Source organism: Megachile rotundata, chromosome 2, assembly GCF_050947335.1.
Source record: "Megachile rotundata isolate GNS110a chromosome 2, iyMegRotu1, whole genome shotgun sequence".
NCBI classification, from domain to species: Eukaryota; Metazoa; Arthropoda; class Insecta; order Hymenoptera; family Megachilidae; genus Megachile; species Megachile rotundata.
In genome coordinates, this window is record NC_134984.1 from 7,140,933 (window position 1) to 7,156,037 (window position 15,105).

The window sequence follows — 15,105 nt, forward strand, 5'->3', positions numbered from 1 at the left end:
ATTAGGGGTATATAAGTAGAGGTTGAATAATAAGAATGTGGATATCAAAAAATAAACTATTTAATTTAAACTCTTACGTGTTAGGTTATTAATGAGATGATAAACGTAAAGTGTTACGTGCTATGACGCGAGGAAAGATATTGTTTCTCTTAAATAAAAAGAGGATACTGCCTTTCCTTGTGAGTCTAGCACTGAACTATTGTAAAACTATTTTCTGACTCACTTCCACTTGAATTTTTAAAATTAAAAATAAATCAGCGGCCTGCCTCGGATCAGATAATAAATTCACTAACTTCACCTTATTTCGAGTATCCAAAATAGCACTTCCAACTACTTTAAACATTTATTTAATGGGACAATATTTAAATATTTTATTGAATTTTATAGAACACGTCTTTTACAATTCAAGGATGGCAAAGGACTGGTAACAAATCAATTAAACATTAACGGCATTCATACATTTCCAACGATCATTCGTCTCCATTTGCAACACCTTCATTCACTCCATTCACACTTCAAAGAATTATAATAAACCTATAACGGGTCTTACAAATAATATTAAACCAATAAATGCCTACAGTTCGATGGAACTTCCGCGACACACGAGCCAGAATACCTGACGGTGTTGATGGGCCTCGGACCCGGTCTTAAAGCTCTTTAGAAACTTACGTTCATAACAATTACAATTAACCATTGAGGACAGACTCAAAAAAATACAAATCGCAGGTATAAGAAATAAACTAACTCATAAAAACGACTTTCTTCACTTCCTTGTGGTAAACATGCTGGCAATGTGCATTTCAGGTGTTGTCCCTTTTACAAGTAGCTAGCCACCCATTGAAAACAAGGATATTACTAAGAATGGGTAGACCTAATAAAAATGGCAAATAAGGGACTACGACTTTGAAACAAATGAAGGTAAACGTTACGTTTAGGATAGACAGCTTCGATGACCTGGACCTTGATTTACGTGTTTTAGCTGTCACTCGTTTTTTATTCAAAAGTTATTAATAAAGATGTATTATTACTATTATTAGGTGTACAAATGAATAATCCAAATTATTTTAAGCTGTTATAAAATTAATGCATTTGGTGGGATATCAAGGGCGTGCTTTACTATGAGTTGTTAGAACCAGGTGAAACAGTTACTGCAAATTGCTACCAGCGACAATTAATCTGCTTGAGTCAAGCATTGGAAAGAAAACGACCGTATACTGGCAAAGGAGAACGACCAGTGAAACTGTTGCACGACAACGCGAGGCCACACATTGCTTCCAATACAAAAGATGTCATAATGAGTCTTGGATGGGATGTTTTGCAGCACCCGGCATATTCACCGGACACTGCTCCGTCAGATTATCACCTATTCCGGTCGATGCAACACGCCTTATCTAATATGCACTTCCAATCAGTGGACGAGATCCGAAAATGCCTTGACGACTTCATCGCGTCTAAAGACGTAACATTCTTCCGAGATGGAATTCATCAGCTACCAGAAAGATGACTTAAAGTTATAGAAAGAAATGGCGACTACTTTGATTGAACAATTCCATTTAGTAACTTTTAAAATAAACCTTGAATGAAGCAGAAAAATTGGATTATTCATTTGTATACCTAATACACTATAATCTGCGTATACGTATACTCAATGTGACCTTGAAGTTCGCACTATTTATAAAAATTATACTCCTGAGTATCCCTCGAAAAGTTGTGCTATCTCTCGTTCTTTATTTAAAAGTTATTAGCATATCAATATTACCGGAGATGTTAGAAGTCTTTACCGGAGTATGTATGTAGTACCCGATATTTTTCTGATCCTATATACACTAGTCAAAAAAATTAAGGGAACAGAAAAATTCCTGAAATTTTTAGGTCATTTTCAAATTGCTCTGCCTCCGTTGAAATTCATCACAGAAGACATCCAGAATAATCATTTTGAAGCTTCAGGTCTCTAGTTTCCGACTCTTTATCTCAAAAATTTTTTGAGCCCATTATTATTAACAAAATATACAAAAAATCGCGATGAAAAAATTTTAGAATTTTTTTCATTTTTTTAAGGTTTGTAAAGACATGGAAAAATTTTTCTGATTAATGCCACTTCTAGACTGCTGTTCCTTGTTCCTTCCCCTATAATTTGCATATCCATGAAGTTCGTTTCGACGATCGGTCGCAAAGTTATGAGCTACCAAAGCCGAAATGACGCTTTTTCCTTTGATAGTCATTATCTCATGAACCCACCATCGAACAGAAATTGTAAATACGGTTCCAGAAAGCGGAGAATGTACCCTTTAAGATGGATATATCAGTTTTTGATTAAATATTTTATTTGTATGCTTAATATTGATGTAAAAAAACGTCAAAAAACGGCGTTTTTTCCTCAAATTACAAAAGTTACGGTATCTTTGTAAATAAGTATTGTAATGATTATACCTAGGTTTTTTTTCTAAGCTCATATTGCCCACAAAATGTATGCGAAGTTTCAAATGGCTCCGATTTTTTGTTCCCTATGAACCGATGGATCAAACTTTGAAATTTGAACGAAAAGGGGTTAAGGAAACGTCATTACTACTCCGATCCGCGACTAATACGTTTGTTGGGTAAAAAAGTTTGTGTCTCTACATTTACCAGTATCATTGCTAAATTTTTAAAGAATGCTTTGGTCTGAGAAGGTCGAATTTACGTTTCCTCTTGTGTGTGTGAGTTCGTGTGTATGTGTCCGTGTATATGCAGGTATATGAACGTGGGAGCGCGCCGGTATGTGCGCCTGCCGCAATGTCTACGCGGGTAAGTGTAATTTTGTTTTTTCAATAAAAATTCGAGGCCTTGTAAATTTAATATCGAGTATTACCACCACGGTTGTTAATGACATCTTGCAAACGTTCACGCATATTAATGCATTGCCGTATTATGGCTTGGGGAATTTGGTTCCAAATTCGAAGAAGCGCATTTTTCAGCGCACGTAAATTTCGTAAATGCGGATAGTCCGTTCGCAATCAACGCCCCATCATATCCCAAACGTGTTCAATTGGATTGAGATCTGGGCTCATTGCTGGATGTGGTAGCGTATTAATTCGATGTTGCGACAGGAACCGTTTTGCAACGTTCGCTGTATGTGATCGAGCATTGTCTTGGACTAATCTAAATCGGTGTCAAGAGTATTGACGAATAGGTGAAACATGCGGACTTAAAATTTCATTGATATACCCGCTTGCTATCCGAACGGACTATCCGCGACACAACTGTTTAATGAACGAGTTGGAAATAAATAATAGAGATGTAGTCGATTGCAGATAATTTTGTTAAGTCGCAGCATATGGTACACAGTTAACATTTCACGCTACTTGCTTATTTATGCTTTAAAGTAATATTGTAGGTTTTTCTGCTAAAGTAATTGTAGTTGCTTCAACAATGAGTAATGACTAAACAAGACGTAATAGGTGGACCGGAAAAAATTGTTGAAATAGATGAGGAGAAAATAGGCAAAAGAAAATATTACAAAGGGCGTGTAATACAAGGACAATGGGTTTTCGGTGCTACTGAACGTGATGATAAAGTTTTTATTTTGCCTGTACCAAATCGGAACATTGAAACACTTACTCACAATTCGAAAATACGTTGCTGCCGGTTCAATTATTCATACCGACAAATGGCGTATATACAATGCCTTGCGTAATGAAAATTATATACATCGAACAGTAAATCATTCGGATATAGTAGATTCTCAAACTCATGTTTACACACAAAATATAGAAAGATTCAGAAGGGGTGTAAGAACAAATAATCCTTACTATGGCACTTGTGAATATTCTTATACAAATTACCTCGCAGAATATTTATTTAAAAGAATTTTTGTCGAGAAAAATTTTTAACACACGCATTGTGAGTTTCTTTACGGTAATAGGTTCCGCACATCCATTAAATTATTTAAGTACTGATTAAATTTTTATTGTACATATTCATCAACTGTTTTTTATATTATACCATAGTAATCGTCTGTTCATTATCAATTTATTATATGACCTTTATATGCTTATAATTTTTTTATAAAAAACGAGCGACGGCTAAAACTCTTAAATGATACTCATGAGGGTGATCTTGACAACATACGTCAAGGCTTACGTAAGATTTACATAAATGAAATAAACTTTATGGAAATAGGTTCCGTGAATATGCTGCCGAACACTACAAACTGCGCTGAAAATACGTAGATCTAAAAACATGCTATCTAATTAGGCCGTTCTTCGGAGAACTAAATGTTGATATTTGTCACTGTAACGTGAGTGTACTGAAATCGATATAGAAAGCGATGTATCGATAAAGCATAGGACCCCTCGAACACGCGGATCAAGGTTATATTTGTAGTCCACTCATTTCAGAAGGCACCGAAATAAAGAATTAGACAAAATATTTTACTTTGGTGCTCTTCAATAAAGCTCATTTACCAAGAAAACGCGATATGATTTGGATCGAAAATAAATTCTGTTTTCTCTTATTTTAATTAGAAGAATGTCAAAAATCTATTGGCATAGATTTCATAGTAAACAAATGAAAATTAAAACATTTACGCTTGCACTGGTATTGTCACAAGGATATAACCCAATTCAAATCTCGAAGATCTTAACCCCCTAGTGGTGGGGACAATTTTTTTGCTAATATTACGTAGTTCACTTCCGTTCATATCGAGATTTTACTGTAAAGGAAAATATAGAATTAGTTATCCCTTTGTTCCGGGGTGTACTAACATTGGCGAGGAACCGAGAACACGTGGAAGAAAGAGGGAAAGAGTGGGGAGACTAGCGCGAGCTGCGACTCTTCGTCAGTTGTCCTATATCAGTTAGTACGCGTCGTGGCTTCGCCACGTGCTTTTCGTGTCTACGGGGAGTGGACGTTAACGGTAGTGAACGATGATTTGTACAAGTAAATACAAGTTTATAGTGTATCGATAGAAATATTTAACGACAATTGTCTATAATAATAAATGTTACCGAACGAAAAAAATGTTACTTATTCTCGTGACTATGTGACTAATAAATTTTTTCGGTGTGTATTTCATGATGCTGCATAACTCCGAATGGTGTTAGATCGTACCAAATTGGTAAGTCTTAAAAATATATTGTTACATTTTTCGCCGTAAAAATAACACTTGTTTAAATTTATTTGCATTTTTATTTTATTTTGTTACTATTTGATGCGTATTTTAAATACTTCCTTATGTCGTGTGTTAATGTGGTTTTTATTTATCCCTCGTGAAAATTAATTTCAAACTTTTGATTATACTTAGAATGGAAAAAAGTTGTGCAAAGTTTTAGCTCAATTGAATGTTCAAAAAATATAACAAGTTCTCAAAGATTCAAATAATTATTTAAAATCATACGAAGCTGATTTTGTTAAAATACCCGTTCAATTATTAATTAAACAAACAATGTGTTAAAGAGGAATTGTAGAATTTCATAAGAAAAGTCTTTCATAATTTATCCATATTTTTTCAAATACCGAACTGTCTTCGAAACTGATGAAAAAAAAAAAAACAGAAAAAATTAAACTACTTTCACGTTGACAAAATTTTATTTTTAAACTTCAAATATGTTTCGAATATTCTTCATTTATAAGAACTAGAAAATTCTTCGTTTTAATCTTTAAGAACTCCCTTTCCAAATAAAACTTTATTGAACAGTCTGAAAACTGTAGAATTTATTCGAACGGAAATTGACATAATATGTATAAAAAAAACTTATGGAATAACAAAATTCTTTAGTCTTTTTTTTGTTTGAAATCAAATTTCAGTGGATATAGAAAATATTTGAATCTCAATCAATTTCGTACATTTTGTAAAATTATGAAAACTAATTTTTAAAACAACTTGTTTGTGCAGTGCTTTCTTTAACAGCTTGATTTCGAATAACATGGTTCTGATTATGTCAGAATTTTTTTCTTTAATTTCTCTGTTCGTTTCTAATCATTTTGTTTAGTGTGCCATAATTTTTCCATTATTCCAAATAAGAGAATGGTGAAACTGTTAATGCAAGTTTGTTCCTGTGTATTCATTGCTCACTGTAAACAAGTTAGTGATACTGATGTAGAACAGTTGACAGTGTCGATCTTTGAAGAAAAACCAAGCGGCCAGAATGTTCTTGCAAGCTATGTACAGTTTCAGTGGATGCACAGAAACAAATGAATTCTTGTAAACAGTTCGTCAACTGTTAAATTTGATGTTGCTCGATGTATGCGGTGACTATTCCAGAAATAGTTTGTGTCTATGTGAATTTAAAATTACAAATTGGAATGAATATACGTGTAAATAAAACTGATTAAAAACGGTTTTTTTTCGGAATAAGAAATTTTAAACACCAGGTGTTTAAACATCCTAAAGAATAATTCAGTTTTCAAAAATTAGCTTGCGATGAAAATAATTCAAAGAAAGAATTTTTTAATGTCATATTACTGACATTCTGAACAATAACCATTAATAGTTTACTGTAGAAACGATGAAGGCTAGAATAAGACTATAATGAATATAATCAATTAATCCTGTGTATTATTGGCTATGGAAACATTTTCTTTTTCTTATAACATACTCGTGGCGTTGAAGAATTTGAGAGTATCTTATTCAAAAAGAGTGCCAAATATAATGGATTTTTCAGCTATTATAAATAGTAAAAGATGAAAGATACAAAGACTCATTTTGACAATATTATTTCACATTATTAGTATTATTATTAGGTTAAGCAGAAAAATCTGTCATTTTTATCAGTACCTTATATTTATTAATTTATATGTCAACACTCCCGTTTTTGAATAAATGTACACATAGCTCAGCAGCTTTAAAATATCTTACTAAAAACACGGTCTTATAGACATTTTAATACATACAAGACTGATTTTAGTAATATTTGATTATTTTGATAAAGATAGAAACGTTATTGAAATTCGAACAAGACAGGCATATTTAGTAAATAGCGAGATGGTAATAAATAATTGCAAGTGTCAGTTTCGATTTAGAAAATTTCGTATAAAAAATATTTCTAATAATCCATGCTTTAGAAAAGCAAGCATAGTTATAGATGACTAGTAATGATTAAATAAAGGTCTTGATCATTAATAAATCTGTTTATACTTTCAGAAAACAAAAAAAATGTATAATAAAATTTTCGTTACACGTATCAAATTTATAATCGATTGTCTCCTTAGAAGGTAACAAACTTTTTAATTAACTCAATAAATTAGTCAACTTTTATCGAACAAATCCGAAGTACCATATAATGGTTTTAATATGAACGGGACATTTTACAAATCTTTCACCAACCTTGCAGCTGCACATGTCCAATATTTGCATCAGTACTGATTTTCCGTTTACTTATTACCACATAAACCTACTATTTTATGCTGTTTGAATGATGCGAACGTAACTGAGCTTTCAATAGAAAATTGTTCGTAAAATCTGTGTTCCAGTCAGTTGTCTACAGTAATTTTGCAATGGTAAATGTAAAATCCTCATTTTCATTTACATCATGGGTGTAATAACTAGGAGTTGATTTAACTAATAGGTTTCACAAATATACTAGCAAATATTACGACCACTTAACTCGTAGAAGAAATGCAAGTTTTTGATATGTACAAATTGTGACTTACGTACATTTAAATTATATTACACTTAATTATCATAGCTGTTGAGACATGTGGATTTTGTTATAGTCTTACAGTTTTAAACATGCGTATTTACACATTGTAAATAATAAAATCGCAGTTGTTTTTATCATTGCATTTATTTTGTTATATTTGGCATAATTTTCATTACTTTTAGAATAAATAGTTCTTGGTTTTTAATTGTTCAGAGCATTCACATAACATTATAAAAGAAATTGTTTTAATAATTTCCACGACTCAATTTTTGTCTTCACTAGTATACAAGAATCATTGTAAACGATTTAATTTACAAACAGACTATCGTATAAAAAATTACGAGACAGTAAACTTGCAACTAAATGAATTGCAAGTATACCCATACTTGTACTACCAACTATCCTTCAGTATTCTCATTATATCCGAATGACATTTTTCGTTTCATAGGATTTGTAGACTCATGAGGAGGGATTTTTTGCTTGGCAAGGAAAGCCAAAGGAAAAAAATCACCTTCAGTACGTCTCTTGTTATTACCACAATTAAACAAACTATAAAGACATACATACAGTTACTCACAAAATTGAGCGTACAGTTACGTTAGCAATAAAAATTGACGGGAAAATCAATGCAAACACATATATTTCACAGTAAATACATAATATATATTTTATTCATATATTGTAACAAATAATTCGTAATTGAGTTTCTAAATAAAATAAGTAATTTGTTTATATTTAACAAAAAATGTAAAAATATGCTTGTTTTCATGACACAAAATTGAGCGTACATATACGTAATTAACATTATTTATATACTTATATCGCATTATCTATATAAATTAATATTTCGTTGCGTATCCTTTGGCATTAATTATTGCTTGCAAGCGACGGGGCATAGAATGAATTAAATTTTTTATGAAATTTGGTGGAATACTTTGCCACTCTTCTCTTAATTGCTGTTTAAAATCTTCTATATTTTGAAAATTTCTGTTTCTCATTCTAAATTTCAATTCTCCCCAAACATTTTCGATTGGATTCAGGTCTGGCGATTGCGGAGGTGTTTTTAATAATTTTGGTATATTATACAACAACCATAATTGAACTAAATGAGACGAATGTTTTGGGTCATTGTCTTGTTGGAAGTAATATAGTTGTGGCATTTTTAATTTTTCTGCTGATGGTTTTAAATTTTTTTTTAAAATATTCAAATATTGTATTTTGTCCATTTTTCCATCAATAAATTCAACATTTCCGGTCCCGTTTGACCCTATACACCCCCATAACATCACAGATCCTCCGCCGTGTTTAATGGTTGGACATGTATTCTTTTTATCATATTCGGTATTTGCTTTTCTCCATACGATTTGTTTCCTTCCGTCCCGTCCAAATAAATTTATTTTGGTTTCATCAGAAAATATAATATTTTCCCAAAAACTTTCGTCATAGTTAATAAACGTTTTTGCAAATTCCAAGCGCTTTTTCCTATTTGTTTGTGAAATGTACGGTTTTTTTCTGGCAATTCGGCCGTTATACCCTTCTTTTCTTAATGTTCTACGGATTGTTTCTACTGAAATTTTTGTTTTTATGCGTGAAGAAACTTCTGATGTTAAATTTCTAATATTTGTTTGTGGATCTATTTTAATTTGTCGACAAATCGATCTCACATCGGCTGTTGTTAATATTCTTTTTCTTCCTCGCCCAGGCTTATTTCTTACTGTACCTTCATAACGAAATTTGTTTATAATTTTTTGAACTGTCGAATGTGTTCTTCCAACTATTTTTCCTACTTCACGAAAAGATTTACCTTGTAAATATAACTTAACAATAAGATTACGTGTAGAAATATCAGTCTGCACTCTTTGCTGCTCCATTGCTGGTTCACGAATAATGGATTGTGTTTTGTTATTGTTTATTTAATAAATGAAGGTAGAAAACACATTTCACGGACTTCATATTCAAATGCACCAACCTTCGTTCAATACAGATCTGTATAACTTAAAAATTTTGATGTGTACGCTCAATTTTGTGTCATGAAAACAAGCATATTTTTACATTTTTTGTTAAAAATAAACATATTACTTATTTTACTTAGAAATTCATTTACGAATTATTTGTTACAATATATGAATAAAATATATATTATGTATTTACTGTTAAATATAAGTGTTTGTATTGATTTTCCCGTCAATTTTCATTGCTAACGTAACTGTACGCTCAATTTTGTGAGTAACTGTATATCAGTTATTTCTAGAGAGAGAGGGTAGTCTGCAACAACATGGCGAATTGGCATTTCTAACTGTCTATGTTATTCAGGGGAACGTTGTATAGACGCTTCCGCACAATACCAGCAAAAATTCGTGGCATCAGCTATACGATAATTTCTTTTTATTACAACATTTCAGAGCCAACTGTGTGTTTAATTAAAAGTGCTGAAAAAGATGTAAAATATAAGTGAAATTCATAAGTCCTAAAGTAGTCATAGCAGTAGATAGAGATGAAACAATTGATAGTATCGTTAAGGCGAAAAGGCAAAAGTGATTGAAGTAATAGTAAATTTCCAAATTTTGTAATTCCTAAATTTCTGAAATTTTCTAATTTTTACGTTTCAATTTTGCAAATTTCCGTATTTTCAAATACTTAAACTTCTTACTTCTCAAATTTACAAAACTCGAATTATGAAAATTCTCAAACTTGCAGATTTTCGGACAATAATAATTCCAAAATTCTAAACTTGTCAAATTTTGAAATTTAAGTTTCCAATTTTCAATTTTTTGAAAATTATTTATCAGTTATTTATTCCTAAATTACCACATTTGGAACTTTAAAAATGTATCGATTAAACATCGAGCGATGCACCTCTTGTACATACCACATCGATATCCTACGGGTAAGCACAGAGTATAGATTAAATAGTAGATTAATATGAATTCACAAATGGATATAAATGATAGTGTATAGTAAGACTGTAATAAGAAAGCGCAAAATATGAAGTACATATTGACAACATGACTACAAACTTGTATGAGTAAAGTATACGAGTATTGATACGAGCAATATGCTTTCCGGTCGCTGAAGGTGCGAGGGGAGGGGATTATCCCCGACCCTCCTGTGCTGCCAACGGTTCCACAAATGACGAAAGTTGACGATTTGGCAATTTTTCTGGGGGCTTTTGGTCCATTTTATGAAAGTTTGATACAGTGACAAAAAGCCGTATCTGACACGGTTTGCCCTATACATTTGTATACGTAAGTAAGTGGTCAGGATGGGATTTTATAGGTCTTTCATATGTATAATACATAATTAAACGAGCCCAAAAGAAAAAATATTAACGGAATTTGATATTTTACAATACTTTATTATTTTTATATAATACTTTATCAAACGATAGATATAATAGGAAAAATCTGAACTAGTGCAGAAATATTAAGAATCATGAAATTCCTATTTCAAGAAAAAGTAGGTATTATGCGCATATACATAATACCTCTGAAGATGGTGCGACTAAACCAGCAGAATCATATCGAACATACTGGAATATTTAGTACTTATTTTGTACTAATTTGTGTCACAAAAAGTAGTTTTTTACTTCTTGCCGTTTTTGAAAAGTAATGGCGCTGGTAATATTGAGCCAGCAAGACCGAACATCAAAATTTAGCTAACAGGACCAAACATAAAAATTCATCAAAATTAAACAAGCAAAGCTGATACATTTAATGCCGAATTTGTATTACAGTAATCATGCTATGTAAGCAAAATGCCCTTCACGATATAAGCAAAGATTTTTCGCTCGCTGAGAAAGGCAACATGATTGAGTACGCGCATATCCGTGAGACAACATCGATGCGAATGTAAAACTTTTATATTTTCTATTTTTCTGTTATGAAACTTACTAATGGGATTTTTATATTTTTTCGATTAAAATGAGACTTTACTGGTTAAATTGACGATAAGTATGAACGCAGAGAAGGATATAGCGAGCAAAAAAAAAAAAATGAAACGCAGCGATCGTGGCATTCGGTTAAACTCAAAAGTTTGTTCAATTGTTTACTATAATAATGTGTTGCTAACTTTTTTATTTTTAATCTATTTTTTATACAACTTGTCATATTCGTGACATTTTCCTGATTAAAATGAAACCAAATACGATGTAATTCAAGTCATGTTTATTTGCAATAATTTACCTCGATGTATGTGTACCGTTTGAAATTACAAATAACTATGTTTCGAATTACGTCGTGTTTAGTCTCATTTTAATCAGGAGAATATTACAAACATAAACATCGAAAATAGAAAAGTTTTATTTTTGTATTACAATTGTCCCAATGATGTGTTACTCTTTAATTACGTTTGGCGAAAAAGTTCCTTCGTTTGCTGTTTTTTTCTACGTTCAGCAAAAGATCCGATAATATAACTTCAGGCTCGAAAGATTTGCGTATATCGAATGATTACTGTGTTTCGCATGTTCTTCGTAATCTTTTTGTTAAATAAATGGGTCTTTTTCAATCAAAATAAATACACCAATACACTCTTAATATACTTAATGAACAAAATAACATAACTTTATTTAATTATTAATGAGGATTATTAATATAAACTTCGATAACGCGCACCGCAGCAAAACGACTTCATCGTGACCGTACGACATATTCGCGATGCACCATTCATTTGTTCTTCTTGCAAACGCGTTCTGCAAGCGCTGCACACACACACGTACACATACATATTCACGCGTAGCACACACAAAAATTACTTATATCTCAATACTTTTAATAAAATATTTAAGAGCTTATTTTTATATAATATTTCTTTATCATTTTTATTTATAAAACTTTTTTGATGAAATTTTTATTTATTTATGGTAAGTTTTAGGTTCAAAATCGGAACACAATGTGTCCAAGAACAAAGCATTCCGAAATCATTTTGTACTTCTGTTATAACATTTTGAAAAATGTTTAAAACTCTATGCTAATATGTATAAAGTTCTTGTCTCTTAGCGCTCCTTGCGAATAAAATTTGTTGGTAAAGTTTGGTAATAAAAAGCTTGGGTGCTCTGTATATTGGTTTCGGTTAGGAAAATTTTTTCTGTCGTAGTAAGAAAAAGGTTTGATCAAAAATTCGTAACCCATAACTCGAATATCGTCAAATATCTATTATTAGTCGAATCAGGCAAAAATGAAAAAACCTCTTTAATGACAGTCTTCATTCTGTATCTTTGAATGTCTTGAAAAATTATCGGTGTCGATTTATAATCGGATTGGATCGTAAATGGGAAAATTCGTTTGCCATATTAGCGTTATCATTTTAAATTTTCAAATTTTTACCTAATTAAAGTATATTGTCACGGAAATTATAAACATATAGCAACTTTCGAATAGATCGGATATCTGAAAATATGTCGAATTGAGTTCCAACATTTTTACTATACATATTTATGTGAAATTCAACAAAAACGCGTAAAAAATATCAAATCGTCATCGTGATTATTTATTTTATTGTTTGCCAACATAACATTCAACTTCGATTGCAGTTTAAATTTTGATAGTTTAAGCAGAAGTAATTTAAACCAATTATTTAATAAATTTATAAAAATCATTATTATTGTTAATTCATTATTATTTTAAAAATTAGTACTTTATTTTATTTTATCGATTTCTTCTGCTTCGTTTTTAAAACATAAAAATACGCGTTATAAATTAAATTTAATTACAAAGTTTTTTTTGATATCTTGATAAAACTACATCTGTATCAGTCAAACAAAGGAAATCTATTTCAGCTTAACTAACAAGGAAACATATTGTACCAGGACATATCGATTTTAATGAAACTTGTGTGAAAGATAGTTTTCAAGAAAATATTTGACACGTATTTTTTGTATCGGTCATTGTTCACATTGAAGAGGTGAAAATAGCCCTAAAAGTTAAGGGCTGAAATCATATTTTTGGGAATATTTCCGGAATTAAAGGAGATAATTGGAAGCATTTTTTTCTTTAATTGTTGGTCTTTAAATAGGGAGTTTTTGTACGCAAGAAAATTTTAATAAACTGTATTTGTTTAAATAATATTTTGAAAATTTATAATTTTTGTTTAAATTTTTGTACTAAATGTTGATCTATTTTTTACAACTTTGTGTATGTAAACTATGGACTGAAATAGAGGATTCATGTTTTTGGAATTTGTTGTTCGTAACAATGTTTATTAGATATATAATTTAAAATCACTTCCTGTGAAGAAGGGTAATCAGCATTTTTATTAAAGATATCATTAGTTTTACAATATTTTACAATATTCTGGACACTTTATATCTCTTCATATGCCGTTAATTGATTTCTCAATAATTATTGTAAGCGTCGCAGGTATGAGCTTGACGCGGTTCTAATCACGGCCGAAAGGAACGTAGGCTTCTATGGCCAATACTGCTTTTATACTTTTACAGTCATAGTCTTCAATCCAAATAAATTATTTAGAACTTTTGGAAATATTTAGAGTTTTTAAGAAACTAAGAAAATAGAATTAAATTAAATTATTTTTTAATTATATTGTTAAATGAACAATACTATTGTTATTTTCACCCCTTCAATGTGAACGATGGCCGATGAAAAAAAATACGTGTCAAATACTTCTTTGAGAACTATTTTTCACATAAGTTTCATTAAAATTGGTGTATCCAGGTTCGATATGTTTCCTGAACTTCGACAGCATGTTGTTTCAATTACACTGGCTAACGGAAATATTAGTACAGAAGGAGTTTTCATATAAAATTCAATATACTTATTTAAAAGAACGCAAGTTTTTGTGCAATACTTTTATGGAATATACTTATCGATACTATCTACGTATAGTATTTAACAGGCTATAGATGATACGCAGTTGTATAATAGAGGAAATCCTTAAAAGTTGGTTTTTGAACGGAACAAAAGTATTGGCACACTTTCTTTTTCTACTTACAAGTTTTTCAATTTCTAAGACAAATTGTTTTAAATATAACTTAACATTTAATGTGTTAGGTTTTTCTTCGAATAAGCTCTATTGGGCAAATTGACATCGAATTTGTTAAATGTTTAGATATTTCAAGCCTTGTATTTTGTTGTTCTTCAAGCAGTATGTACTTCTTAAAAATCCCGTTTGTTCAGGACATTCCATAATCTTAAGGCAGATATAAGTAAGAATTTTATCTAGATAGAATCGAATAAAAGATAGCTTTTCTATCCGTTATTCGATACTTCAAATAAATCGATTTATCGTTATTCGACACACTACACATAAATAAATTTAGATATATATCATTTTCTTACTCGAAGAATCGGTTATTCAAACAGTTGAATAAGGTTTCCATTTTGATTTGTGCAATTGTCTCTCAATTTACGTGAATTTCTATGTGGATACGTCTTATGCGAATGAGAATTGTGTAAACAATGTCTGTCAGTAAAAAAAATGAGAATATAAGTTTTAGAAATACATATTTATTTCAAATTACTTCACAAAAAAA

The 15,105-nt window shown here is 30.9% G+C and overlaps 1 protein-coding gene across 2 annotated transcripts in view; it reads left to right on the forward strand.

The window, feature by feature from the left end:
- The first annotated feature begins 4,835 nt into the window (after positions 1-4,835).
- The window catches only part of Grd (GABA-gated ion channel), a 292,539-nt gene continuing 282,269 nt past the window's right edge, over positions 4,836-15,105 (forward strand). For both annotated transcript variants that reach the window (XM_076529173.1, XM_076529182.1), the window contains exon 1: positions 4,836-5,095. The gene's annotated coding sequence lies outside the window, so the exon portion shown is untranslated. The remainder of the gene's footprint in view (positions 5,096-15,105) is intronic.